Source organism: Erinaceus europaeus, chromosome 6 (genome assembly GCF_950295315.1).
Source record: "Erinaceus europaeus chromosome 6, mEriEur2.1, whole genome shotgun sequence".
NCBI lineage: Eukaryota > Metazoa > Chordata > Mammalia > Eulipotyphla > Erinaceidae > Erinaceus > Erinaceus europaeus.
This window is the reverse complement of record NC_080167.1, coordinates 77,005,775-77,032,538: the sequence shown is the minus strand read 5'-3', so window position 1 is coordinate 77,032,538 and position 26,764 is coordinate 77,005,775.

Here is a 26,764-nt window from a genome sequence, read left to right as displayed (position 1 = left end):
GAAGTCATCCAGGAGACTCTCCACATGCACAGGCACCACAAGTTTCATAATCTGGCAAAACACACAGGGCAGCTGCTAGTTCCCAGTGCCAGATTCACGGCAAAACCTCTACCTCTGCAGTGTCTCAGAATACAAAAACCTACTACACTGTGTTCATTGATGACAGGATCAACCCTGACTTGTAGAGATTGTAAGGCAGCAGCTCTCATGCCCACAGACCCCAGACAGACCCAGCCTTCACCATATGCTGTACTACCAGACCTGACAGTAATTTGTGTGTGTGTGTGTGTGTGTCTGTCTGTCTGTTTGTCTGACAGTGTGTGTCTGTGTGTGCTTAGAGCTCACCTGTAGTAGTCTCAGAGCATGGGTGTCAAGGTAGCCAGCCTCACCTGCATCTTATGTACAGAGAACCTAGCTGGTGAGGTCAAGCCAGCTAGCCCAGATTCTGGCTAAGCAAGAATGCATATTCAAAGGGACTCTCATGTTTAAATCTCCTGATTTCCCTATTCAATCCCATGCCTCACTATCTATCATCCAAAAACTGGCAACGGGGGAAGCTGGGGAACCCTTCAGAATTCAGGGGCATGAGCCTGTCCAGTCACGTTTGGATGCCTACTTAGCCTCCAGGCTCTCAGTCCACTTCTCAGGGCATCAGATTCCAAGCACAGAAAGTACCCAGAAAGAGCTGTGTTTCAACATAGATGGGAAATCTGTTTGACCAAACAATAGTGGATGAACCCGGTCCCTTACACCTACCCTTTGGGTCCGGCTAAGGCAATTGCTCCTGTGGCCTTACATCCCTGATCATGGTCTCTTGGTGTCCACACATCACTCTCAGAGAGATTCCCAGAAGTAGGCATGCATGAGTGTCCCATACAAAGTCTCTCTGCTTGCAGGAAGCACAAACTCCCCGGGCCCTTGCTATGGACAGACAGAAGAAAGACGGAAGCCTCCATTGGCTGAATTCGGTGCTTCCAGTGGAGATCACAGCCCCGAACCTCACCTGAGGGCCTGATATAGGACTAAATAAATAAGCAAATAAATGGGGATGATATAGGAGGATTTGAAAAAAATGAAAAATAAAAACAAAAAGAACAAGAAGACTTGATTACAGCAGAAAATGGAAACCATCTGCTGAGAAACAGAGGGCTGCTTCAAAAATTCCGAGACACTTCAGAGTCCAGGGAAATTAAGATTTCAGGAGAATGAAAAGAAACTCATATGTACTGATGCTTACACTAGAGAAAGGAGGCAAGTTCTGTGTAACTATGATAGTTACAATAAGGATGCTGATAGAAATGCTATTAGAAATGCTACTGGAAGGTTCTATTATTTATAATTGTACTGAAACCTGCTCCAACTAGGTGGACAATTATTAATAAAAAGGAAGCTGTTATAAATGTGTTAATTCTGAGAAGGATCAATTACATAGGTCGACAATTTTATAAATGAGATATATATGTATATATATATATATATATATATATATATATATACATGTTTATTATAAAGTCTGAGATATACTGCCATGTAAATGAGGAGACAGAATATGGCTTGTGTCATAGAGACTTACAAAGCTGTGGCTTCAGTAGCCTACGTGATATCGCCAAGGAAACACCAGAGCTCAGCAGTGCTCTGGTAACTCTCTTTCTTTATCTGGGCCTGTCAGTAAAATAAGTATATAAGGAAAATATCAACCAGTGAAGACAGAGTGTGAGAGCATGTGAGAGTTAGAGACAGAGAAGGCGAGAAGAGAAATTGATGAGTTGGAAAGAGACCAGAATTCAAACACCTCTTACACTGTGTTCATTGATGACAGGTTCAAACCTGGCTTGTAGAGATTGTAAGGCTGCAGCTCTCATGCCCACAGACCCCATACAACCCCATCCTTCACCATATGATGTACTACCAGACCTGACAATAATATGTGTGTGTCTGTCTATCTGTCTGTGTGTGTCTGTGTGTGCTCAGAGCTCACCTATAGTAGACTCAGAGCATGGTTGTAAAGGTAGCCAGCCTCACCTGCAACTTATGTACAGAGAACCTAGCTGGTCAGGGCAAGCCAGCTAGCCCAGATTCTGCCTAAGCAAGAATGCATATGCAAAGGGACTCTCATGTCTAAATCTCCTGAGTTCCCTATTCAATCCCATGAATCACTATCTATCATCCAAAAACTTCCAATGGGGTAAGCTGAGACACCCGTCAGAATTCAGGGGAATGGGCCTGTCCAGTCACGTTTGGCTGCCTACTCAGCCTCCAGACTGTCAGTCCACTGCTCAGGGCTGCAGATATCAAGCACAGAAAGAGCTGAGTTTCAACATAGATGGGAACTGTGTTTGACCAAACAATAGTGGATGTACCCGGCCCCTCACACCTACCCTTTGGGTCCGGCTAAAGCAATTGCTCCTGTGGCCTCACAATCCATGATCATGGTGTCCTGGTGTCCACACATCACACTCAGAGAGAATCCAAGAAGTAGGCATGCATGAGTGTCCCATACAAAGTGGCTCTGCTTCCAAGAAGCAAAAAACTCCCCAGGCCCTTGCTATGGAGAGACAAAAGGAAGATGAATGCCACCATTGGCGGAATTAGAAGCTTCCAGTGGAGATCATGGCCTCGCCAATCACCTGAGTGCCTGGCTGCTGCTAATAAAGGCAATTGGAAACACCTGTTACCACTTGGGGCCTGAGGACATACTCAGGAATCCCTCCAGGAGCTAGCAGGCTGGCACACCTCCTGAACAAGGGATAGCTGTGCTCCTAGTTGGGAGGGCCTTCGGGCCAGAGGTGAGAATATTCCCTAGATACAAGAAAGAACTTCAGGTTTCAAAAGGATTTGAAACCCCAGGAGGCACTTGGAAAAGACATTTCACAGCCATCAAAACACCTTCTTTCTGAACCCTGGAAGCTTCCGTTTTGCATGGAAATCTGGACACTGGTGTGGTCATCAATACCACAGATCCTTGACATTCGGCCCAATAGAAGGAAAGCACAATGTGTGTGCCAGGGTAGTAGAGTTTCACTTCTCTTCACCTGGGATCTCATGGAATAAGGACGAGTATGCGGTGCAGGAAACTGAGGAGGGCTGCATTTAGGCTGAGTGTCAGCCACAGGGCCCTGTAGAATAGGAGTCAAGCACAGAGGGCCTGGACAGCTGCAGCTGGAGATGGACGTATGCCTGTTACCTGCAGTAGGAACGCTATCTCCTCAGTTCCCCACTTACTACGTCATACGCACGAGACTAAATAATCCAAAGGGCAAAGAAATGAAAATATCAACCACAGGAAGACTGAGTTCACGATGCATGCAATGACTTCCAGGAAGGGTCCAGGGAAGAAGGCACTTAGAGACAGTCAGAGAGACAGAATGACAGTGACAGAAAAGTACAGAAATTCTGGCCCTGTGTTGATTAGTGCCAGAGCACTGAGGACAAACCCTCCATGCCCATGCATACTTCTTACAAGTGGCATTGTTATTTTAAGTTTGTGAGGAAAGGATACACTTAGAACATCTAGGTCTTAGCCCACTCTGAGAAGCAACACTTGGCCAGAAGCCCCCTCTCCAAAACTGTCCTTGCCTCTCCAAATTAGAAGTGTTTTAGTGATGCTCCAGCCAAGATGCAGGCTGGCGTATTTCATCTCCCTGGTCCAGCCTCAGCCTGTCCTGTGTGCACGGAACTGCACTATGTCTATTTCTTATTTCATTTACAGTTTTGGGATAGGAATCTGCAGCTAATACACTGTCTCCACAGTTCCCCTCTGTACTATGCCTTCTGCACAAGACTAAATAATCCAAAGGGCAAAGAAAGGAAAATTTCAACACCAGGAATACCGAGATCACGATGCATTCACTGAATTCCACGAAGGGTCCAGGGAAGAAGGCACACAGAGACAGTCAGAGAGACAGAATGACATTGACTAAAAAGGACACAAATTCTGGCCCTGTGTTGATCAGTGCCAGAGCACTGAAGTCAAACCCTCCTTGCCCATGCATACTTCTTATCAGTGGCATTGCTATTTTATGTTTGTGATGAAAGATTACACTTAGAACATCTAGGTCTTAGCCCACTCTGAGAAGCAACACTTGGCCAGAAGCCCCCTCTCCAAAACTGTCCTTGCCTCTCCAAATTAGAAGTGTTTTAGTGATGCTCCAGCCAAGATGCAGGCTGGCGTATTTCATCTCCCTGGTCCAGCCTCAGCCTGTCCTGTGTGCACGGAACTGCACTATGTCTATTTCTTATTTCATTTACAGTTTTGGGATAGGAATCTGCAGCTAGTACACTGTCTCCACAGTTCCCCTCTGTACTATGCCTTCTGCACGAGACTAAATAATCCAAAGGGCAAAGAAAGGAAAATTTCAACACCAGGAATACCGAGATCACGATGCATTCACTGAATTCCACGAAGGGTCCAGGGAAGAAGGCACACAGAGACAGTCAGAGAGACAGAATGACATTGACTAAAAAGGACACAAATTCTGGCCCTGTGTTGATCAGTGCCAGAGCACTGAAGTCAAACCCTCCTTGCCCATGCATACTTCTTATCAGTGGCATTGCTATTTTATGTTTGTGATGAAAGATTACACTTAGAACATCTAGGTCTTAGCCCACTCTGAGAAGCAACACTTGGCCTGCAGCCCACTCTCCAAAACTCCCCTTGACTCTCCAAATTGGAAGTAATTTTAGTGATGATCCAGCTAAGATGCAGGCTGGCGTATTGCATCTCCCTTGTCCACCCTCAGCCTGTCCTGTGTGCAGGGAACTGAATTATGTCTATTTCTTCTTTTATTTACAGTTTTGGGATAGGACTCTGTGGACAAAATAGCAAGAGGGAGTAGATGATTTGGCAACTGTAGATTAGAATTCAAAAAACTCCTACACTGTGTTCGTAGATGACAGGTTCAAAGCTGGCTTGTAGATATTGTAAGGCAGCAGCTCTCATGCCTACAGACCCCAGACAGCCCCAGCATTCACCATATGCTGTACTACCAGACCTGACAGTAATGTGTGTGTGTGTGTGTGTGTGTGTCTGTCTCTCTATCAGTGTGTGTCTGTGTGTGCTCAGAACTCACCAGTAGTAGTCTCAGAGCTTGGGTGTCAAGGTAGCCAGTCTCACCTGCAACTTATGTACAGAGAAACTAGCTGGTGAGGGCAAGCCTCTAGCCCATATTATGGCTCAGCAAGAATGCACATGCAAAGGGACTATCATCTCTCCCTCACCTGAGTTCCCGATTCAGTCTCATGCCTCACTATCATCCAAACACTGCCAATGGGGGAAGCCGGGGCAACCCTCAGAATTCAGGGGCTGGGCCCTGCCCAGTCACATTTGGCTGCATACTCAGCCTCCAGGCTCCCAGTCCACTTCTCAGTGGACAGCAGGTTACAAACCCAGAAAGAACTCAGGAAGAGCTGTGTCTCAACATAGATGGGAACTGTGATTGTCCAAACAATAGTGGATGAACCCGGCCCCTTACACCTCCCCTTAGGGCCCTGATAAGGCAATTGCTCCTGTGGCCTCACAATCCCTGATCATTGTGTCCTGGTGTCCACACATCACACTCAGAGAGATTTCCAGAAGTAGGCATCCATGAGTGTCCCATACAAAGTTGCTCTACTTGCAGGAAGCACAAACTCCCCTGGCCCTTCCTATGGAGAGACAAAAGGAAGATGGATGCCTCCATTGGCTGAATTAGGAGTTTCCAGTGGAGATCACCGAACTGCCCCACACCTGAGGCCTGGCTGCTGCTAATAACGGCAATTGGAAACACCTGTTTCCACTTGGGACCTGAGGACAAAATACTCAGGAATCCCTCCAGGAGCTAGCAGTCTGACAGACCTCCTGACCCCAGTATAGTGATGCTCCTAGTTGGTAGGGCCTTCTGGCCAGAGGTGAGAATATTCCCTAGATACAAGAAAGAACTTCAGGTTACAAAAGGATTTGAAACCCCATGAGGCACTTGGAAAAGACATTTCACAGCCTTCAGAACAACCTCTTTCAGAACCCAGGAAGCTCCCCGTTTGCGTGGAAAATCTGGACTCTGTTGTGGCCATCAGTACTGCAGATCCTTTACATTTGGCCCAATAGAGGGAAAGCACAACGTGTGTGCCAGGGGGGTAGAGTTTCACTTCTCTTGACATGGGCTCTCATGGAATAAGGACAAGGATGAGGTGCAGGAAATTGAGGAGGGCTGCATGTAGGATGAGTGTCAGTCTCAGGGCCCTGGAGAATGGGAGTCAAGCAGAGGACGTGGACAGCTGCAGCTGGAGATGGACATATGCCTATTACCTGCAGCAGGATCCCTGTCTCATCAGTTCCCCAATGTACTACGCCATATGCAGGAGACTGAATAATCCAAAGGGCAAAGAAAGGACAATTTCAACACCAGGAAGTCTGAGATTACGATGCATCCACTGACTTCCATAAGGGCCCAGTGAAGAAGGCACATAGAGACAGTCAGAAAGACAGGATGACAGAGACAGAAAAGGGCCGAAATTATGGCCCTGTATTGATCAGTGCCAGAGCACTGAGGACAAACCCTCCATGCCCATGCATACTTCTTACAATTTGCATTGTTATTTTGTTTGTGAGGAAAGGTTACACTTAGAACATCTAGGACTTAGCCCACTCTGAGAAGCAACACTTGGCCTGCAGCCCACTCTCCAAAACTACCCTCGCCTCTCCAATTTGTTGGTAGTCTTAGTGATGCTCCAGCCAAGATGTAGGCTGGTGTATTACATCTCCCTGGTCCAGCCTCAGACTGTCCTGTGTGCAGGGAACTGCACTATGTCTATTTCTTCTTTGATTTACAGTTTTGGGATAGGACTCGGTGGACAAAAAGAGCAAGAGGGAAGTAGATGATTTGGCAGCCATAGTTTTTGCTGAGAGAGATTTGTAGAGTGATAAGAGGTATAGGAATGACTCTGTGAGATGTCTCTCATATCTGTGGCTCAGACGGGACAGGTGTATCAGCATTACTACCCTAATCCAGAGCTGTGAAGGTCTCTAGCTAAAAAATATTTTCAGACCTCTACATGTTACATATATATATATATATATATATATATATATATATATATAGAGAGAGAGAGAGAGAGAGAGAGAGAGACTGATGTAGTCATTTTCTACAATGGATTAAATATGACATTCAGACAATTGATAGCTAAAACCTGGAGAGAAACTGTGCAACAGGAAAAGAATTGTCCAATGGAGTAAAATCTCAAAATCATTAGCTATATGCAGCTCCAACGGCACATAGCGAAAAAGGCTCCAGAAGGAACTCATCAAGGAGACTCTCCACATGGACAGGCACCACAAGTTTCCTAGTCTGGCAAAAGACACAGTGCATCTGGTAGTTCTCAGTGCAAGCCTCAGGGCAAAAAACTCTCCCTCTTCAGTTTTTTACATCTGAAAAGAATAAAAGTTACCAAGGGCCAAAGAGAGCTACAATGGTGAAAATATTGAGCTGTAAATCTGAATGTACCAAGATTTTTGCAAAAAAAAACACTTTATTATAAACTCTTAGTGATACTGGCATGGAAATGAAAAGACAGAATATGGCTTGAGTCAGAAAGACTTACAAACTGAGGCTCCAGTAGCCTAGGTGAAATCGCCAAAACAACAAGCCAGAGCTCAGCAGTGCTCTGGTAACTCTCTTTGTATATCTGGGCCTGTCAGTAAAATAAGTATATAAGTAAAATATCAATCAGTGAAGACAGAGTGTGTGAGAGCATGTGAGAGTTAGAGACAGAGAAGGCAAGAAGAGAAATAGATGAGTTGGAAAGAGACCAGAATTCAAAAACCTCCTACACTGTGTTCATTGATGACAGGTTCAAACCTGGCTTGTAGTGATTGCAAGGCAGCAGCTCTCATGCCCACAGACCCCAGACAGCACTAAAATTTACCATATGCTGTACTACCAGACCTGACAGTAATGTCTGTCTGTGTGTCTGTGTGTGCTCAAAAATCACCTATAGTAGTCTCAGAACATGGGTGGCAAGGTAGCCAGCCTCACCTGCCACTTATGTACAGAGAACCTAGCTGCTTAGGGAAAGCCAGGTTGCCCTGATTCTGGCTAAGCAAGAATGCATATGCAAAGGGACTCTCATGAATGAGAGTCAAGCACAGAAGGCCTGGACAGCTGCAGCTGCAGATGGACATATGCTTGGAACCTGCAGCAGCAACAATGTCTCCGCAGTTCCCCTCTGTACTACACCTTGTGCAGGAGTCTAAATAATCCAAAGGGCAAAGAAAGGAAAATTTCAACACCAGGATGACTGAGTTCTCAATGCATGCACTGGCTTCCAGTAAGGGACCAGGGAAGAAGGCACGTAGAGACAGTCAGAGAGACAGAATGATGGAGACAGAAAGGAACTGAAATTCTGTCCCTGTGTTGATCAGTGCCAGAGCACTGAAGACAAAACCTCCATGCCCATTCATACTTCTTACAACTGGCATTGTTATTTTATGTTTGTGAGGAAAAGTAACACTTAGAACTACTAGGACTTAGCCACTCCGAGAAGCATCACTTGGACGGCAGCCCACTCTCCAAAACTGCCCTCGCCTCTCCAAATTGGAAGTAGTCATAGTAATGCTCCAGCCAAGATGCAGGCTGGCATATTGCAACTCCCTGGTCCAGGCTCACCCTGTCCTGTGTGCAAGGAACTGCACTATGTCTATTTCTTCTTTGATTTACAGTTTTGGGATAGGACTCGGTGGACAAAATGAGCCAGAGGGAAGTAGATGATTTGGCAGCAGTAGTTTGTGCTGAGAGAGATTTTTAGAGTGATAAACAATATGGCTCTGTGCGATGTCTCTCATTACTGTGGCTCAGAAGGGCCAGGTGTATCCACTTTACTACCCTAATCCAGAGCTGTGCAGGTCTATAGCTAAAAATATTTTCAGACCTCTACATGTTATATATATATATATATATATATATATATATATATATATATATATGGAGAGAGAGAGAGAGAGAGGGAGAGAGAGAGAGACTGATATAGTCATTTTCTACAATGGATTCGATATGACATTCAGACAATTGATTGCTAAAACCTGTAGAGAAACAGTGCATCAGGAAAATGAGTAAAATCTCTAAAGGAGTAAAATCTCTAAATCATTAGCTATATGCAGCTCCAACGGGGAAGATCGAAAAGGCTCCAGAAGTAACTCATCCAGGAGACTCTCCACATGGGCAGCAACCACAAGTTTCCTAGTCTGGCAACACACACAGGGCAGCTGCTAGTTCCCAGTGCAAGCACCAGGGCAAAAACCTCTCCCTCTTCAGTGTCTCAGAATTCCAAAACATCCTACACTGTGTTCATTGATGACAGGTTCACAACTGGCTTGTAGAGATGGTATGGCAGCAGCTCTCATGCCCACAGACCCCAGACAGACCCATCCTACACCATATGCTGTACTACCATACCTGACAGTAATGTGTGTGTGTGTGTGTGTGTGTGTGTGTGTCTGTCTGTCTGTCTTAATGTGTGTGTCTGTGTGCTCGGATCTCACCTGTAGTACTCTCAGAGCATGGGTGGCAAGGTAGCCAGCCTCACCTGCTACTTATGTACAGAGAACCTAGCTGTTTATGGCAAGCCAGCTAGCCCAGATTCTGGCTAAGCAAGAATGCATATGCAAAGGGACTCTCATGTCTTGCTCTCCTGAGTTCCAGATTCATTCTCATGCCTCACTATCATCCAAACACTGCCAACAGGGGAAGATGTGGCACCCCTTAGAATTCAGTGGCAGGATTCTGTCCAGTCACGTTTGTCTGCATACTCAGCCTCAAGGTTCCCAGTCCACTTCTCAGTGGACAGCATTTTACAATGCCAGAAAGAACCCAGAAAGAGCTGTGTTTCAACATAGATGGGGACTGTGTTTTTCCAAACAATAGTGGATGAACCCAGCCCCTTACACCTCCCCTTTGGATCTGGCTAAGGAAATTGCTCCTGTAGCCTCACAATCCCTGATCATGGTGTCCTGGTGTCCACACATCACAATCAGAGAGATTCCCAGAAGTAGGCATGCATGAGTGTCGCATACAAAGTTGCTCTGCTTGCAGGAAGCACAAACTCCCTGGGCCCTTGCTATGGAGAGAGAAAAGAAAGATGGATGCCTCCATTAGATGAGTTTGGATCTTCCAGTGGACATCACAGCCCCGCCCCTCACCTGAGGGCCTGGCTGCTGCTAATAAAAGGTATTGGAAACACCTGTTACCACTTGGGCCCTGAGGAAATACTCAGGAATCCCTCCAGGAGCTAGCAGGCTTGCAGACCTCCTGACCCGGGATAGCTGTGCTCCTATTTGGGCGGCCCTTCTGGCCAGAGGTGAGAATATTCCCTAGATACAAGAAAGAACTTCAGGTTTCAAAAGGATTTGAAAACCCCATGAGGAACTTGGAAAAGACATTTCACAGCCATCGAAACACCCTCTTTCAGAACCCGGGAAGCTTCTATTTTGCGTGGAAAATCTTGACAGTGGTGTGGCCATCAGTACCACAGATACTTTACATTCGGCTTAATAGAGGGAAAGCAAAATATGTGTGCCAGGGTGGTAGAGCTTCACTTCTCTTGACATGGGCTCCCATGGAATAAGGACAAGGACACTGTGCAGGAAATTGAGGAGGGCTGCATTTAGGCCGAGTGTCAGCCACAGGGCCTTGGAGAATGGGAGTCAAGCAAAGAGGGCCTGGACAGCTGTAGCTGCAGATGGACATATGCCTGTTACCTGCAGCAGGAACGCTGTGTCCTCAGTTCCCCTCTGCACTACGCCATATGCAGGAGACTAAATAATCCAAAGGGCAAAGAAAGGAAAATTTCAACACCAGGATGACTGAGTTCAGAATGCATGCACTGACTTCCACGAAGGGTCCAGGGAAGAAGGCACCTAGAGATAGTCAGAGAGACAGAATGACAGTGACAGAAAAGGACTGAAATTCTGTCCCTGTGTTGATCAGTGCCAGAGCACTGAAGACAAACCCTTCATTCCCATGCATACTTCTTACAAGTGGCATTGCTATTTTAGGTTTTTGAGGAAAGGTAACATTTAGAACATCTAGATCTTAGCCACTCTGAGAACAACACTTGGCCAGCAGCCCACTCTCCAAAACTGCCCCCACCTCTCCAAAATGGAAGTAGTCTTAGTGATGCTCCAGCCAAGATGCAGGCTGGATTATTGCATCTCCCTTTTCTAGCCTCTGCCTGTCCGGTGTGCAAGGAACTGCACTATGTGTATTTCTTCTTTGATTTAAAGTTTTGGTATAGGACTCGTAGGACAAAATGAGCAAGAGGGAAGTAAATGATTTGGCAGCGGTAGTTTCTGCTAAGAGAGATTTGTAGAGTAATAAACGATATGGGTCTGTGAGATGTCTCTCATGACTGTGGCCCAGGAGGGCCAGGTGTATCCACTTTACTACCCTAATCCAGAGCTGTGCAGGTCTCTAGCTAAAAATATTTTCAGACCTCTACAAGTTACATATATATATATATATATATATATATATAGAGAGAGAGAGAGAGAGAGAGAGAGACAGAGAGAGAGAGACACTGATGTAGTCATTTTCTACAATGGATTCTATATGACATTCAGACAATTGATTGCCAAAACATAGAGAGAAACTGGGCATCAGGAAAAGAATTGTCTAGAGGAGTAAAATCTCCAAATCATTAGCTATATGCAGCTCCAACAGGACCGATCGAAAAATACTCGAGAAGGAACTCATCAAGGAGACTCTCCACATGGACAGGCACCACAAGTTTCCTAGTCTAGCAACACACAGAGGGCAGCTGCTAGTTCCCAGTGCAACACTCCGGGCAAAAACCTCTCCCTCTTCAGTGTCTCAGAATTCAAGAACCTCCTACAATGTATTCATTGATGACAGGTCCAAAGCTGGTTTGTAGAGATTGCAAGGCAGCAGCTCTCATGCCCACAGACCCCAGACAGCCCTAGAATTCACCATATGCTGTACTACCAGACCTGACAGTAATGTCTGTCTGTGTGTCTGTGTGTGCTCAAAAATCACCTATAGTAGTCTCAGAACATGGGTGGCAAGGTAGCCAGCCTCACCTGCCACTTATGTACAGAGAACCTAGCTGCTTAGGGAAAGCCAGGTTGCCCTGATTCTGGCTAAGCAAGAATGCATATGCAAAGGGACTCTCATGAATATGAGTCAAGCACAGAGGGCCTGGACAGCTGCAGCTGCAGATGGACATATGCTTGGAACCTGCAGCAGCAACAATGTCTCTGCAGTTCCCCTCTGTACTACACCTTGTGCAGGAGTCTAAATAATCCAAAGGGCAAAGAAAGGAAAATTTCAACACCAATATGACTGAGTTCTCAATGCATGCACTGGCTTCCAGTAAGGGCCCAGGGAAGAAGGCATTGTTATTTTATGTTTGTGAGGAAAGGTTACACTTAGAACATAGCTGTGTTTCAACATAGATGGGAACTGTGTTCGACCAAATAATAGTGGATGAACCCGGTCTCTTACACCTACCCTATGGGTCTGGCCCAGGCAACTGCTCCTGTGGCCTCACAATCCCTGATCACGGTGTCCTTGTGACCACACATCACAATCAAAGAGATTCCCACATGTAGGTATGCATGAGTGTCCGATACAACGTCGCTCTGTTTGCAGGAAGCACAAACTCCCCAGGCCCTTGCTATGGAGAGACAAAAGGAAGATGGATGCCTCCATTGGCTTAATTAGGAGTTTCCAGTGGAGATAACAGCCCCTTCCCTCACCTGAGGGCCTGGCTGCTGCTAATAAACACTGAGGGATACTGGTATGCCTATTCAGAGACAGAGTATGGCTTTTGTCAGTGACACTTACAAAGCTGAGGCTCCAGAAACCTAGGTGAAATTGCCAACAAAACAAGTCAAAGCTCTGCAGTGCCCTGGTGACTCTCTTTGTATATCAGGACATGTAAGTAATATAAGTATATAAATAAAATATTAATCAGTGCAGACAGAGTGAGTGAGAGCCTGTGAGAGTCAGAGACAGAGAAGGCAAGAAGAGAAATAGAAGAGTGGGAAAGAGACCAGAAGTCAAAAACCTCCCACACTGTGTTCATACATGACAGGTTCCAACCTGGGTTGTAGAGATTGTAAGGCAGCAGTCTCATGTCCACAGACCCCAGACCACCCCAGCCTTCACCATATGTGTGTAGTATTTATGACATGAAATGCATTGTGCGTCAAAATCCCCTTGAATTATAAGAGAAAAATCTATCCAGCAGAAGAAATGACCACTCATGTAATATAGGACTAAATAAATAAATAAATATGCAAATAAATGGGGATGATCTAGGAGGATTTGAAAAAAATGAAGAATAAAAACAAAAAGCACAAGAAGACCTGATTACAGCAGATAATGAAAGCCATCTGCTGAGAAACAGAGGGCTGCTTCAAAAATTCCGAGACACTTCAGAGTCCATGGAAATTAAGATTTCAGGAGAATGAAAAGAAACTCATATGTACTTATGCTTACACTAGAGAAAGGAGGCAAGTTCTGTACTATGATAATTTCAATAAGGATTCTGATAGAAAGGCTACTAGAAATGCTACTGGAAGTTTCTATTATTTATAATTGTATTGAATCCTGCTCCAGCTATGCGGCCAATTATTAATGAAAAAGGAAGCTGGTATAAATGTGTTAATTCTGATTTTGAGCCCCTGCTCACCACTTACCCAGCTAGGGAAAAGATGGCCTAGTGTCAAATCAGAACTGCAGCTGTCTCTCTGCCTCTCTTCCTGCTTGGGCCCTGCATGCTCAATTTATGACTGTTTCCTTCTCCTTTATAAGAAAGTTACAAATGATGTACAGAAATACAGGGAAAGTGTGAAAAATTACCACCGTGCCCACTATTACAGGTAACTGTTGACTGTAAAGCATTCATCCCCCATGAAAGAAAAGAATAAATATTTGTGAGATTAAAAACTTTGTAGCTTAAATAGGGAACATTTTTTAGAGCCATGCAATACTAATCCATTGTGCATTGGATGTAACTGTCAAAAACAGTGCAGTAGTAGTTGTAGTAGTGTGTAGTATCTGCAAAGGAAATGTATTGTGTGTCAAAAGTTCCCTTCACTTATAAGAGAAAATCTATCAGGCAGAAGAAACGACACCTCATGTGATATCAGACTAAATATATAAATTAATATGCAAATATGTGGGAATTATCTAAGATGATTTGAAAAAAATAAAAATAAAAACAAAGACCACAGGAAGACCTGATTACAGCAGAAATATAGAAAATGTCTGCTGAGAAACAGATGGCTGCTTCAAAAATTCCCTAACACTTCAGGGTCCAGGCAAATTAAGAATCCCTGAGAATGAAAAGAAACACATACATATTGAAGCTTACACTAGAAAACTGAGGCAAGTTCTTTCCTATGTTAACTACAATAAGCATACTGATAGAAAGAATATTGGAAATGCTCCTGGAAGGTTTATAATTTATAATTGTAGTGAAACCTGCTCCAACTATGTGACCAATTATTTATGAATAATGAGGCGGTTATAAATGTGCTAATTCTGCATTAAGATGAAATAAAAAGTTCAACAATTCTAAACATGACTGATATATATATATATATATGTATATAAATGTACATATAAGTATGTGTTTCTTTATTATAAACTATGAGGTATACTGACATGGCTATGTGGACACAGAGTATGGCGTGTGCCAGAGAGACTTACAAAGCTGAGGCTCCAGAAACCTAGGTGAAATCGGCAAGAAAACAAACCAGAGCTCATCAGTGTCCTGGTGACTCACTTTGTATATCTGGCCCTGTCAGTAAAATAATATATAAGTAAAATCTTAATGAGTGCAGACAGAGTGAGTGAGAGCTTGTGAGAGTCAGAGACAGAGAAGGCAAGAAGAGAAATAGAGGAGTTGGAAAGAGACCAGAAGTCAAAAAACCCCTAGACTGTGTTCATTCATGACAGGTTCAAACCTGGGTTGTAGAGATTGTAAGGCAGCAGTCTCATGTCCGAAGACCACAGACAACCCCAGCCGTCACCTTATGTGTGTAGTATTTACGACACGAAATGTATTGTGAGTGTAAACTTCCCTTCAATTATAAGAGAAAAATCTATCAAGCAGAAGAAATGACCCCTCATGTAATATAGGACTAAATAAATAAATAAATATGCAAATAAAAGGGGAAGATTGAGGGGGATTTGAAAAAAATGAAAAATAAAAACAAAAAGCACAAGAAGACCTGATTAGAGCAGAAACATAGAAACCATCTGCTGAGAAACAGAGGGCTGCTTCAAAAATTCCGAGACAATTCAGAGTCCAGGGAAATTAAGATTCCAGGAGAATGAAAAGAAACTAATGTGTATTGAAGCTTACACTAGAGAAAGGAGGCAAGTTCTGTACTATGATAATTTCAATAAGGATGCTGATAGAAAGGCTATTAGAAATGCTACTGGAAGGTTCTATTATTTATAATTGTATTGAATCCTGCTCCAGCTATGTGGCCAATTATTAATGAAAAAGGAAGGTGGGATAAATATGTTAATTCTGATTTTGAGCCCCTGCTCACCACTTACCCACCTAGGGAAAAGCTGGCCTAGTGTCAAATCAGAACTGCAGCTGTCTCTCTGTCTCTCTTCCTGCTTGGGCCCTGCACGCTCAATTTATGACTGTTTCCTTCTCCTCTATAAGAAAGTTACAAATGATGTACAGAAATACAGGGAAAGTGGGAAAAATGACCCCCGTGCCAACTATTACAGGTAACTATTGAATGTAAAGCATTCATCCCCCATGAAAGAACAGAATAAATATTTTTGAGGTTAAAAACATTTCAGGTTAAATAGGGAACATTCTTTAGAGCCATGCAATACTAATCCATTGAGCATTGGATGTCACTGTCAAAAAAAGTGCAGTAGTAGTTGTAGTAGTGTGTAGTATCTGCAAAATGAAATGTATTGTGTGTCCAAAGTTCCCTTCAATTATAAAAGGAAATCTATCAGGCAGAAGAAATGACTCCTCATGTGATATGGGACTAAATAAATAAATAAATATGCAAATAAATGGGGATGGTAGAGGAGGATTTAAAAAAATAAAAACAAAAAACACAGGAAGACCTGATTACAGCAGAAATATAGAAAATGTCTGCTGAGAAACAGAGGACTGCTTCAAAACTTCCCTTACACTTCAGGGTCCAGGCAAATTAAGAATACCCGAGAATGAAAAGAAAGGCATACTTATTGAAGCTTTCACTAGAAAATGGAGGCAAGTTCTGTGCTATGATAATTACAATGAGAATACTGATAGAAAAGCTATTGGGGGAGCCGGGCAGTAGCGCAGCAGGTTAAGCGCAGGTGGCGCTAAGCGCAAGGACCAGCATGAGGATCCCGGTTCGAGCCCCTGGCTCCCCACCTGCAGGGGAGTCGCTTCACAGGCAGTGAAGCAGATCTGCAGGTGTCTGTCTTTCTCTCCTCCTCTCTGTCTTCCCCTCCTCTCTCCATTTCTCTCTGTCTTATCCAACAACGACGACAACAACAATAAAAAAAGACAACAAGGGCAACAAAAGGGAAGATAAATAAATAAAAATTACCAAAAAAAAAAAGAAAAAAAATTAAAAAAAAAAGCAAGGCTATTGGAAATTCTCCTGGAAGGTATATAATTTATAATTGAAGTGAATCCTACTCCAACTATGTGACCATTTATTTATAAATAAGGAGGCTGTTATAAATGTGGTAATTCTGCATTAAGATCAAATAAAAAGGTCAACAATTCTAAAAATGACTGATATATATGTATATATATGTACATATATGTATGTGTATCTTTATTATAAACTCTGAGGGATACTGGCATGGCTATGAGGAGACAGAGTATGGCTTGTGCCAGAGAGACTTACAAAGCTGAGGCTCCAGAAACCTAGGTAAAATAGCCAAAAAAAAGATAGAGCTCATCAGTGCCCTGGTGACTCTCTTTTTATATCAGTGTCTGTCAGTAAAATAATATATAAGTAAAATATTAACGAGTGCAGACAGAGTGAGTGAGAGCCTGTGAGACTCAGAGACAGAGAAGGCAAGAATAGAAATAGACAAGTGGGAAAGAAACCAGAATTCAAAAACCTCCCACACTGTGTTCACACATGACAGGTTCAAACCTGTGTTGTAGAGATTGTAAGACAGAAGTCTCACGTCCACAGAGGCCAGACCACCCCAGCCTTCACCATATGTGTGTAGTATTTATGACACGAAATGTATTGTGCATCAAAATTCCCTTGAATTATAAGAGAAAAATCTAACAAGCAGAAGAAATGACACCTCATGTAATATAGGACTAAATAAATAAATAAATATGCAAATAAATGGGTATGATCTAGGAGGATTTGAAAAAAAAGAAAAATAAAAACAAAAAGCACAAAAAGACCTGTTTAGAGCAGAAAAAGGAATACATCTGCTAAGAAACAGAGGACTGCTTCAAAAAATCCGAGCCACTTCACAGTCCAGGGAAATTAAGATTTCAGGACAATGAAAAAAACTCATATGTACTGAAGCTTACACAAGAGAGAGGAGGCAAGTTATGTACTATGATAATTACAATAAGGATGCTGATAGAAATGGTATTAGAAATGCTACTGGAAGGTTCAATTATTTATAATTGTATTGAATCCTGCTCCAACTAGGTGGCCAATTATTAATGAAAAAGGAAGCTGGTATAAATGTGTTAATTCTGATAAAGATCAATTACATAGGTCGACAATTCTAAAAATGACATATATATATATATATATATATATATATATATGTTTATTATAAAGTGTGAGAGATACTGCCATGGAAATGAGGAGACAGAATATGTCTTGTGTCAGAGAGACTTAAAAGTTCTGGCTCAAGTCGCCTAGGTGATATCACCAACAAAACAAGCCAGAGCTCTGCAGTGCTCTGGTAACTCTCTTTGTATATCTGGGCCTGTCAGTAAAATAAGTATATAAGTAAAATATCAATGAGTGAAGACAGAGTGTGTGAGATCATGTGAGAGTTAGAGACAGAGAAGGCAAGAAGAGAAATAGATGAGATGGAAAGAGACCAGAAGTAAAAAACCTACTACACTGCGTTCATTGATGACAGGTTCAAACCTGGCTTTTAGAGATTGTAAGGCAGCAGCTCTCATGCCCACAGAACCCAGACAGCCCCAGTCTTCACCATATGCTGTAGGAAATGGCCTGACAGTAATGTGGGTGTGTGTCAGTGTGTTCTCAGAGCTCACCTGTAATAGTCTCAGAGCATGGTTGGCAAGGTAGCCAGCCTCACCTTCAACTTATGTACAGAGAACCTAGCTTGTCAGGGCAAGCCAGCTAGCCTAAATTCTGGCTAAGCAAGAATACATATTCAAAGGTACTCTCATGTCTCCCTCTCCTGAGTTCCTGATTCAATCTCATGCCTCACTATCATCCAAACACTGCCAAAGGAGTAAACTGGGGCACCCCTCAGAATTCAGGGGCAGGACTCTGTCCTGTCACGTTTGGATGCCTACTCAGCCTCCAGGCTCTCAGTCCACTGCTCAGGGCAGCATATTACAAGCCCAGAAAGAACCCAGAAAGAGCTGTGTTTCAACATAGATGGGAACTGTTTTTGACCAACAATAGAGGATGAACTTACACCTACCATTTGGTTCCGGCTAAGTCTATTGCTCTTGTGGCCTCACAATCCCTGATCATGGTGTCATGGTGTCCACTCATCACACTCAGAGAGATTCCCAGAAGGAGGCATGCATGAGTGTCCCATACAAATTCGCTCTGCTTGCAGGAAGCACAAACTCCTCGGGCCCTAGCTATGGAGAGACAAAAGGAAGATGGATGCCTCCATTGGCTGAATTCGGAGTTTCCAGTGGAGATCACAGCCCCGACCCTCACCTGAGGGCCTGGCTGCTGCTAATAAAGTCAATTGGAAACGCCTGTTACCACTTGGGGCCTGAGGACATACTAAGGAATCCCTCCAGGAGCTAGCAGGCTGGCAGACCTCCTGAACCCGGTATAGCTGTGCTCCTAGTTGGGAGGGCCTTAGGGCCAGAGGTGAGAATATTCCCTAGATACAAGAAAGAACTTCAGGTTTCACAAGGATTTGAAACCCTAGGAGGCACTTGAAAAAGACATTTCACAGCCATCAAAACACCCTCTTTCTGAACCCTATAAGCTTCCGTTTTGCGTTCAAAATCTGGACACTGGTGTGGCCATCAGTACCACAGATGCTTTATATTAGGCCGAATAGAGGGAAAGCACAATGTGTGTGCCAGGGAGGTAGAGTTTCACTTTTCATGACATGGGGTCTCATAGAATAAGGACAAGGAAGCGGTGCAGGAAATTGTGAGGGCTCATTTAGGCTGTGTGTCAGCCTCAGGGCCCTGGAGATTGGGAGTCAAGCACAGAGGGCCTGGACATCTGCAGCTGGAGATGGACACATGCTTGTTAACTGCAGCAGGAACGCTGTCTCCTAAGTTCTCCTCTGTACTATGCCATATGCATGAGACTAAGTAATCCAAAGGGCAAAGAAAGGAAAATTTCAACACCAGGAAGACCGAGTTCAGGATGCATGCACTGACTTCCATGAAGGGTCCATGGAAGAAGGCACGTAAAGACAGTCAGAGAGACAGAATGACAGTGACTGAAAAGGACAGAAATTCTGGCCCTGTGTTGATCAGTGCCAGAGCACTGAAGACAAACCCTCCATGCCCATGCATACTTCTTACAAGTGGCATTGTTATTGTATGTTTGTGAGGAAAGGTTACACTTAGAACATCTAGGTCTTACCCCACCTCAAGAAGCAACATTTGGCCTGCAGCCCACTCTCCAAAACTGCCCTTGCCTCTACATATTGGAAATAGATTTAGTGCTGCTCCAGCCAAGATGCAAGCAGGCGTATTTCATCTCCCTGGTCCAGCCTCAGCCTGTCCTGTGTGCAGGGAACTGCACTATGTCTATTTGTTTTTGATTTACATTTTTGGGATAGTACTAGGTGGACAGAAAGAGAAAGAGGGAAGTAGATGATTTGGCAGCTATAGTTTTTGCTGAGAGAGATTTGTAGAGTGACAAGAGGTAAACGAATGACTCTGTGAGATGTCTCTCATGACTCTGGCTCAGAGAGGCCAGGATTATCCTCATTACTACCCTAATCCAGTGCTGTGCAGGTCTCTAGCTAAAATATATTTTCAGAACTCTACATGTTACATATATATATATATGTATATATATATATATATATATATATATATATAGAGAGAGAGAGAGAGAGAGAGAGAGAGAGAGATAGTGCAAGACACTGTTGTAGTCATTTTCTACAATGGATTCGATATGACATTCAGACAACTGATTGCTAAAACCTGGAGAGAAACTGTGCATCAGGAAAATAATTGTCCAAAGGAGTAAAATCTCCAAATCATTAGCTATATGCATCTACAACGGGACCTAACTAAAAAGGCTTGAGAAGGAACTCATACAGGAGTCTCTCCACATGGACAGACACCACAAGTTTCCTAGTCTGGCCACAAACAATTCTGCTGCTAGTTCCTTGTGCAAGCCTCAGGACAAAAACCTCTCCCTCGTCAGTGTCTTTAGATCTGAAAAGAAGAAAAGAGACCAATGGCCAAGGAGAACTACAATGGTGTCAATATTGAGCTGTAAATCGAATGTGCCAAGTGTTTTGCACAAAATCACCTGTGCCACAGTTATTCTGTTGTTCTCTCTCTCTCTCTCCTTCTCACACACACAAAAACACACAAACACATACTCTCACAGTTACACACACGCACACATCCACAGAGGCACAGGCACAAACGGAGTTATACACATGCACACTGGACAGCTTCTGCAAGGCAGGGCCCTTGCCTGAACCCTGATTCACACTTCCTGGAAGGACGCCCAGCCTTTTAAGGCCAGCTCTGAGCTCCCATTGTCAGGTTTACTTCAGAAGGCCTGCAGACAGAGCACCAGCCATGCTCTGATATGCCAGAGGCCTAGGCCACGCTCAGAACCCCTGCCAGCAATATCATTGGCCAATGTGCTAGACACGCCCAGGAGTGTCAAGGCCCCTAGTGATTGGCCAGCAACCTTGAGTACCGCCCACAAGGCCCTGCAGCACGATCATTGGGCAGCCTCTGGAAGGCCCGCCCGCCAGCCACTTCTGCTGGAAATAGATGAGAATTCAAAAACCTCCTACACTGTGTTCATTGATGACAAGTTCAAAGCTGGCTGGTAGAGATTCTAAGGCAGCAGCTTTCATGCCCACACACCACAGACAGCCCTAGCCTTCACCATATGCTGTACTACCAGACCTGACAATAATGTGAGTGTGTGTGTCTGTCTGTCTGTGTGTGTCTGTGTGTGCTCTGAGCTCACCTATAGTAGTCTCAGAGCATGGGTGTCAAGGTAGCCAGCCTCAACTGCAAGTTATGTACAGAGAACCTAGCTGGTCAGGGCAAGCCAGCTAGCCCGGATTCTGGATAAGCAAGAATGCATATGCAAAGGGACTCTCATGTCTCGCTCTTCTGAGTTCCCCATTCAATCCCATGCCTCACTATCATACAAACACTGCCAATGGGGGAAGCTGGGGCACCCCTTAGATTTCAGGGGCATGAGCCTGTACAGTCATGTTTGCTTGCCTACTCTGCCTCCAGGCTCAAAGTCCACTGCTCAGGGCGGCAGATTACAAGCCCAGAAAGAACCCAGAGAGAGCTGTGTTTCAACATAGATGGGAACTGTTTGAACAAACAATATTGGGTGAACCCAGACCCTTATACCTACCCTTTGGGTCCAGCTAAGGCAATTGCTCCTGTGGTCTCACAATCCCTGATCCTGGTGTACTAGTCTCCACTCAACACACTCAGAGAGATTCCCAGAAGTAGGCATTCATTATTGTCCCATATAAAGTCGCTCTGCTTGCAGGAAGCACAATCTCCCTGGGCCCAGGCTATGGAGAGACAAAAGGAAGATGGATGCGTCCATTGGCTGAATTAGGAGCTTCCAGTGCAGACCACAGTGCCGACCCTCACCTGAGGGCCTGGCTGCTGCTAATAAAGGCAATTCGAAACAGCTTTTACCATTTGGGCCCAGAGAACATACTCAGGAATCACTCCAACAGCTAGCAGGCTGGCAGACCTCCTGACCTCCGGATAGGTGTGCTCTTAGTTGGGAAGGCCTTCTGGCCAGAGGTGAGAATATTCCCTAGATACAAGAATGAACTTCAGGTTTCAAAAGGATTTGAAACCCCAGGAGGCACTTGGAAAAGACATTTCACAGTCATCAAAACACCCTCTTTCTGAACCCTGGAAGCTTCCGTTTTGCATGGAAAATCTTGACACTGGTGTGGCCATCAGTACCACATATCCTTTACATTTGGCCCAATAGAAGGAAAGCACAATGTGTGTTCCAGGGTGATAGAGTTTCTCTTCTCTTGACCTGGGCTCTCATGGCATAAGGACTAGGATGCTGTGAGTAAGGTGAGGAGGGCTGCATTTAGGCTGAGTGTCAGCCACAGGGCCCTGGAGAATGGGAGTCAAGCACAGAGGGCCTGGACAGCTGCAGCTGGAGATGGACACATGCTTGTTAACTGAAGTAGGATCACTGCCTCCTCAGTTCCCCACTGTACTACGCCATTTGCACAAGATTAAATAATCCAAAAGGAAAAAAAGGAAAATTTCAACACCAGGAATACCAAGTTAACGATGCATGCACTGACTTCCAGTAAGGGCCCAGTGAAGAAAGCACGTAGATACTGTCAGAGAGACAGAATGACAGTGACAGAAAAGTACAGAAATTCTGGCCATGTGTTGATCAGTGTCACTGAAGACACACCCTCCATGCCCATGCATACTTCTAACAAGTGGCATTGTAATTTTATGTTTGTGAGCAAAGGTTACACTTAGAACATCTAGGTCTTAGCCCACTCTGAGAAGCAATACTTGGCCTGCAGCCCACTCTCCAAAACTGCCCTCGCCTCTCCAAATTGGAAGTAGTTTTAGTGATGTTCCAGCCAAATACAGGCTGGCGTATTTCATCTCCCTGGTCCAGCTTCTGCCTGCCCTGTGTGCAGGGAACTGCATTATGTCTATTTCTTCTTTGATTTACAGTTTTGGGATAGGACTCGGTGGAGAAAAAGAGCAAGAGGGAAGTAGATGATTAGGCAGCTGTAGTTTGTGCTGAGAGAGATTTGTAGAGTGATAAGAGGTATAGGAATGGCTCTGTGAGTTGGCTCAGAAGGGCCATGTGTATCCACATTACTACAATAATCCAGAGCTGTGCAGATCTCTAGCTATTAATATATTCAGACCACTAAATGTTACATATATATATGTAGAGAGAGAGAGAGAGAGAGCAAGACATTGATGTGGTCATTTTCTACAACGGATTCGATATGACATTCAAACAATTGATTGCTAAAACCTGTATAGAAACTGTGCATCAGGAAAAGAATTGTCCAAAGGAGTAAAATCTCCAAATCATTATCTATATGCAGCTCCAATGTTACCAAGCGAAATAGGCTCGAGAAGGAACTCATCCATGAGACTCTCCACATGGACAGGCACCACAAGTTTCCTAGTCTGGCAACAGACACAGGGCAGCTGCTAGTTCCCAGTGCAAGCTTCAGAGCAAAAACCTCTCCCTCTTCAGTGTTTTTACATCTGAAAATAAGAAAAGTGACCAAGGGCCAAGGAGAGCTACAATGGTGTCAATATTGAGCTGTAAATCAGAATGCGCCAAGTGTTTTGCAGAAAATCACCTGTGACACAGTGATTCTGTTGTTCTCTCTGTCTCTCCCTCCCTCAAACACACACACACACACAAACACACACAAACACACACTCTCACAATCACAGACACGCACACATCCACAGAGGCACAGGCACAAACGGAGTAATACACATGTGCACTGGACAGTTTCTTCAAGGCAGGGCCCTGGGCTGAACCCTGCTTCGCACTTCCTGGAAGCACGCTCAGCCTTTTAATGCTAGCTCTGTGATCCCATAGTAAGGCTTCCTTCAAAAGGCCCGCCCACTGGACGCCAGCCATGCTCTGATATGCAAGAGGCCTAGGCCCCGCCCAGAACCCTTGCCAGCAATCTCATTGGCCAGTGTGCTTGGACACGCCCAGGAGGGTCCGGGCCCCTAGTCAGTGATAGGCCAGACGCCTTGAGGTCCCCCAACACGGCCTTGCAGCACGCTGATTGGGCAGCCTCTGGAAGGCCCGCCCACCAGCCACATCAGCTCCACTCTGATTGGCCTGTTGTCCCAGGGACACGCCCCCAGGCAGCCAGAGAATGAGAGAGTTAGTGAAGGTGAGAAGAGAAATAGATGAGTAGGAAAGAGATCAGAATTCAAAAACCTCCTACACTGTGTTCATTGATGACAGGTTCAAAGCTGGCTTGTAGAGATTTTAAGGCAGCAGCTCTCATGCCCACAGAGCCCAGACAGCCCCAGTCTTCACCATATGCTGTACTATCTGACCTGACTGTAATGTGTGTGTCTGTATGTGTGTCTGTCTCTGTGTGTCTGTGTGTGTCTGTGTGTGCTCAAAGCTCACCTGTAGTAGTCTCAGAGCATGGGTGTCAAGATAGCCAGCCTCACCTACAACTTATGTACAGAGCACCTAGCTGGTCAGGGCAAGCCACCTAGCCCAGATTCTGGCTAAGCAAGAATGCCAGAGAAATATGTGGAAGCCCACGACCCCTTTTTGAGCCCCTGGTCACCACTTACACAATTAGGGAAAAGGTGGGCTAGTGGCAAATCAGAGGTTCAGCTGACTCTCTGTCTCTCTTCCTGCTTGGGCCCCGCTCTCTCAATTTAGGACTGTTTCCTTCTCCTCATAGGAAAGTTACAAATGATGTAGAGAAATACAGGGAAAGTAGGAAAAATTACCCCCGTAGCCACTATTACATGTAACTGTTGACTGTAAACCATTCATCCCCCAAGAAAGAACTGAATAAATGTTTGTGAGGTTAAAAACTTTGTAGGTTAAATAGGGAACATTCTTTAGAGACATGCAATACTAATCCATTGTGCATTGGATGTCACTGTCAAAAACAGTGCAGTAGTAGTTGGAGTAGTGTGTACTATCTGCAAAAGGAAATGTATTGTGTGTCCAAAGTTCCCTTAAATTATAAGAGCACAGAGGACTTGGACAGCTGCAGCTGGAGATGGACATATGCCTGTTTCCTGCAACAGGAACGCTGTCTCCTAAGTTCTCCTCTGTACTACGCCATATGCAGGAGACTAAGTAATCCAAAGGGCAAAGAAATGAAAATTTCAACACCAGGAAGACCGAGTTCACGATGTATGCACTGACTTCCACGAAGGGTCCAGGGAAGAAGGCACGTAGAGACAGTCAGATAGACAGAATGCCAGTGACTCAAAAGGACAAATTCTGGCCCTGTGTTGATCAGTGCCAGAGCACTGAAGAAAAACCCTCCATGCCCATGCATACTTCTTAGAGTGGAATTGCTATTTTATGTTTGTAAGGAAAGATTACACTTAGAACATCTAGGTCTTAGCCACTCTGAGAAACAACACATGGCAGAGGTAGTTTGTGCTGAGAGAGATTTGTAGAGTAATAACCGATATGGCTTGTGAGATGTCTCTCATGACTGTGGCTCAGAAGGGCAAGGTGTATACATTTTACTACCCTAATCCAGAGCTGTGCAGGTCTCTAGCTAAAAAATCTTTTCAGACCTCTACAAGTTACATATATATATATATAGAGAGAGAGGTAGAGAGAGAGAGAGAATGATGTAGTCATTTTCTACAATGGATTCGATATGACATTCAGACAATTGATTGCTAAAACCTGGAGAGAAACTGTGCATCAGGAAAAGAATTGTCCAAAGTAGTAAAATCTCCAAATCATTAGCTATATGCAGCTCCAACGGGACCGATCGAAAAAGTCTAGAGAAGGAACTCATCAAGGAGACTCTCCACATGGACAGGAACCACAAGTTTCCTAGTCTGGCAATACACACAGGGCATCTGCTACTTCCAAGTGCAAGCCTCAGGGCAAAAACCTCTCCCTCTTCAGTGTCTCAGAATTCAAAAACCTCCTACACCTTGTTCATTGATGACAGGTTCAAAGCTGGATTGTAGAGATAGTAAGGCAGCAGCGCTCATGCCCACAGACCCCAGACAGCCCCATCCTTCACCATATTCTGTACTACCAAACCTGACAGTAATGTGTGTGTCTGTCTGTCTGTCTGTCTGTCTGACTGTGTATGTCTGTGTGTACTTAGAGCTCACCTGTAGTGGTCTCAAAGCATGGGTGGCAAGGTAGCCAGCCTCACCTGCAACTTATGTACATAGATCCTAGCTGGTCTAGGCCAGCCAGCTAGACCAGATACTGGCTAAGCAAGAATGCATATGCAGAGGGACTCTCATGTATAAATCTCTTGAGTTTCCTATTCAATCCCAAACCTCACTATCCATAAACACTGGCAATAGGGGAATCTGGGGCACCCCTCAGAATTCAGGGGCATGTTCCTGTCCAGTCACGTTTGGCTGACTACTCAGCCTCCAGACTCTCAGTCCACCGCTCATGGCAGTAGATTACAAGCACAGAAAGTACCCAGAAAGTGCTGTGTTTCAACATAGATGGGAACTGTGTTCGACCAAACAATAGTGGATGAACCCTGTCCCTTACACCTACCCTTTGGGTCCGGCTAAGGCAATTGCTCCTGTGGCCTCAGATCCCTGATCATGGTGTCCTGGTGTCCACACATCACACTCAGAGAGATTCCCAGAAGTAGGCATGCATGAGTGT